The following is a 4,394-nucleotide window of genomic DNA, read 5'->3' on the forward strand; positions in this document are numbered from 1 at the left end:
CCATGTAAGGTTTTGACTCAATAAGGGCACTGAGGGGAACCCTAAGGAATCTCCTTAACTCCAGACATACTTCTCCCTGTCCCATTACACAGCTGCCACCCCACTGTCTCATGATAAATGTGGTCAGTTATCCCTGCCAGTATAGTAACTCTATTTCTGTTCCTTGTTTTACTGGCATGAGGGACTCAACATAACTTAGTTGGATCAATAATTTCAAGTTTAGTGGCATCCTTAGTATGTTCTTGAGTAAACATGTCCCTCCCCTCAGAACCAGGACCTCTAGTGCAGAGGCCAAAAGTTGCTCAATGAGGCAAAAATTAATCAATTGTGTCCCTGAGAGCAATGGTGAAAGGGCACTCAGACAAAGGTATTCTATCTATCAGGAATATTAAGAGTATTAGGTTCACAGAATTTCTTGGAACTGTACTTATCGTTGCATCATCTTCCCCATATTGCTGATTGCTTTTCTAAGGCACTGTTCATAATCTTATTACAATAAATCAATTTGTTAGCCCATGGGTAGACTTGCTGGCCAAGCCACTGCAGACAGACAAGGAAAACACTAGCCACACCCATGTCAAAGTAAAAATTGCATCAGGCAAAGTTAAGTAGGACAAAAAGAGCTTATTTGTGGCCGCCTGGAGGGGTGGGATGGGGAGGGTGGCAGGGAGGGAGATGCAGGAGGGAGGGGATGTGGGAACAGATGTATATGTATGACTGATTCACTTTGTTGTAAAGCAGAGACTAATAAAAAATATATAATAAAAATAATAATAATAATAATAAAAGACTATTAACAACAGGGAAGGAGACCGAATTCAACTCCACTGAAACAAAAGATGGGAAAGACTTTAAGCTTTGGGATGAGCTAGTGGAAAAGTATTGGAGGACTTTGGGGGTAGGGTTGATGAATGGTATGCGTCCAACACATTGAGCTTTTCCTGAGTTTGCAAATCTTTTTCTCTTTAATTAGGCTATTTGTGTTTGCTAAGTGTTGCCTCACGAAGTTAGGCTCCTACACTCCCTCAGAGACTAGGAAATAGGGGTGTTATCTCCTTTGATGTTTACATTTCAAAGAGATGGTTTCCAGGTCCTTGAGAAAGACATTTCCTGAGCTATAAAACTGGCAAGAGGTTAGAAGCAGATTTATAAATTTCAAAGGAACAGAACAAGAATTTACAGTTGAACGTTTCTGAAGTAAATGCTCTAAGAAAAGCCAGGTCAGTGGTCTATAGTTAGAAGAAACTTGTCCAAAGCTTCGTTAAACTGAGGGGAAGTTTAAAGTCATCTTGGTTACTCAGAATATGTATCAATCTAGCACGGGGATAATTATGTAATCAGTCTATCCTATGGTGGCTAGCTAAGCTGCTCAAAGGATGGTGCCTTACCAAGGGCTTAACTTTAGTCTCTATTGCTAATTGGTTGAGCACTCACCTATTATAGGTTCAGTGAGAGGGAGTTCTTATTGCTGGGCCCTGACATATTAGCAAGCCTGCTATTATGGTTATTCCTTTCATTACAACCAAGCGTTAAGCACTAGAATGACTAAGGACAGAACATTTTTGTTGTTTTCTGTTTTGCTATTGTTATTTGTTTTTTAGCTTATTTGGTATTTTAGCAAATGTTACAATTAATAAACATGTGATATATCTTTGCTCATTTATGCAGGTCTATCTATAGGACTAAGTTTTACCTGAGTTGTTTGGTAAATTATGCTTATACTAATAATTTTGTAGATAACTGTGATTAATTAATTTTATTAAGCTAATTTTAGGGATGGAGGTGTTTCAAAACTGATGACAGTTGCTTTAAGGGCTATGTTTTTATTCTGTTCACTTTGATACCTGGGGAATAGATTTTTCCAAGTCCCAACTCAATATACAGAGAACCTCTCCACTCTTGGCATTCCTGGACTCCTAGGATTTGTATCAGAGTTAGCACCAGAGTTTAATTAATTAATTAAATAATAACACAATAGAAATACATGCACATGCGTGATGACTTCATGGTCAAGGATTTTTTTTAATGTTTTGCAACTTTCTTCATAGTAGCCTAAACTCAGAATAACCTAAATGTCCATAAGCAGTTGAAGGGATATATAAATTTGGTGATATTAATAAATAGCCATGAAAGTATATGAACTAAAGTAAAACCACTCAAAGATGGGGTTGGGTCACACAAACATTATGTCAAGTAACTGAAGTCAGACTCATATAAGTACATGCTACATGATTCTATGAAGATAAAGTACAAAGCAGCCAAAACTACTGTATTGTGTTAGAATTCAGGATAGTGTTTATTTTAGAGAAAGAAAGAGGGGGTTGTAATTGGAGGGGAACATGAAAGGGACTTTTAGAATGTTGGAAGAGTCCTGTTCTTGAACTGTTTGTGATTACAGAGGTATTTGTGAAAAAAATCCTGAAGCTGTATGACTATGTCCTATATAATTTACTGTCTGTATGTTACGACTCACAATAAAAAATAAAAAGAACAAAAAAATTAAGATCTCACAGTTGTGCATGAAAATCATTATATCCCAAAACATAATTAAACTTTTCTCAGTACTTTGTAAAAATTTTACTTTGTAAAAACAAACAAAAAATTGTTTTACGTGAATTTTTCTTTGTTCACCAAAAAGAACATATTATATTGTTATAGGATAAAATGAAGGGGTATGAAAAAGTTTTCCTGATATATTAACTTTTATTAATTAAATGTTCTTTTTGATACTTTAATTTCTTTTTACTGGTCACTGAGGTCTTTTTATTTTGCACACAAAACCACTAAGGATCTTGCCTGTGGACGCCTCAGAGATTGCACTGTAGATTCTCATGGCTCCAGACAGTTGGTGGAAAGAAAGATGAGAAAAACTGTGATTTGGGTCAGTGACATGATTACAGAGCTAAGGTTTCCAACAGGGTTTCAGATGGTCAACTTGGCTTCTGAAGCAGTTGTAAGGAAGCAGTGAGAGAACATCACAGGGATAATAGAAGGGCATTAACTACCAGAAGCCCCTACATGTATCAACTGAGACCTTGAACTATCTGTGCAAACATCAGAAGCAGGGTTCTAGCCAGCCAACTAGTGACTGAAAGGCTCAGGTGCTCACCTGCCCAGAACTTACTTGGCTACCCGGTTTCTGAACTACTTGCTAGCAGATTTAGCCTTGCTGCCCAGTTCTTCTTCAATTATGAGGATCTGGTTGTAGTTGGCCAATCACTGGGTTAGGCAAGGTGCACCAGTTGTGATCTGCCCAGTGCAGGGCTCCACCACCAGGTAAGCAATGAAGATAACTTCAGTTATGAGTTAGGAGACACCACGATGCCCCACCCATCGGACTGAGCCAGTTTGCACACCTGAAGAGAACTGGCCATGGAGCCGATCTGCTACACTTTGAGCAGGAGGCAGTTGCATGATTTCTCACCCACGGTCTTGGAAATCTGCTTCAGGCTGGTCACTGAGAGATTGTCCCCCACCTCCTGGATTCCTGTACTAGCAGTGAACTTCTGCCAAGCTTCCCAGTCATCTTGGTCAAAGAGATCTTTAATAGACACCAATGGGTAGTCCTTGATGAAGGAATTGCACAGGTCAAACAACTGGTCAGGTGTGGTGTACCTGCTGAGATCATGGGGAGACTTGAAGTCCAGGTCGTACTTCCCTGACCTGAAGAATTCAGAGGCAGCCAAGTCCATGCCAATGACAACCTCATCGGTGTAGCCAGCTATCCTGATCTCATTCTTCAGCAACTCCAGAGCTTCTTTATTCTTCAGGAACAAACCAGCCTTCATCCCCCACATTGGTGGCATCTTTCCCATATTTCTTCTTGATGACATTCTTCAGGTTATGCTAAACCTCTGCTCCAATGTGCATGGCTTCCCTGAAATTTGCTTCACCAACAGGGAGGATCAGAGACTCTTGCATGGCCAGCTTGTTGCCAGCATGAGAACCACTGTCAATCACACGGAAGGCTGGAATGGACAAGATGACTTCAGAGTTGTCAGTCAAGTCAGCAATTTGGAGGTACAGGGGCACCCTTTTTAAAAAACCTAGCCTAATAGACAGCCAGGGTCCCTCCCAAAATGAAGTTAGTACTATATTTAGATTTATTTTCCATTTCATCCTTCTCTATCATCCACTTGTCAGTCTTCTACTTGTTCCAAATGCTCAGTTTACATATTCCTCTGATCTACAAATATAATACATTTACCTAAAATTTTTAACTGGTAATTGTAGTGGATTGAATAGTGTCCTCTCAAGATTCATGTCTAACCAGAACCCCAAAATGTAACCTCATTTGGAAATGGGGTCTTTGCAGATGTAATTTATTAAGATGGAGTCATACTGGATTAGGCTGGGATCTAGATCCAGTGACTGATGCCCTTAAAAGAAGAGAG

At 39.5% G+C, this 4,394-nt stretch overlaps 1 pseudogene across 1 annotated transcript; it reads right to left on the reverse strand.

The window, feature by feature from the left end:
• Positions 1-3,120: 3,120 nt before the first annotated feature.
• Positions 3,121-4,132, reverse strand: LOC308617666 (alpha-enolase-like; annotated as a pseudogene). Its single transcript has one exon. The product of its transcript is annotated as an alpha-enolase-like (transcript).
• Between the last annotated feature and the right edge of the window lie 262 nt (positions 4,133-4,394).

The sequence above is a fragment of the Mesoplodon bidens genome, assembly GCF_964165515.1.
Source record: "Mesoplodon bidens genome assembly, chromosome: 1".
Taxonomy (NCBI): Eukaryota; Metazoa; Chordata; class Mammalia; order Artiodactyla; family Ziphiidae; genus Mesoplodon; species Mesoplodon bidens.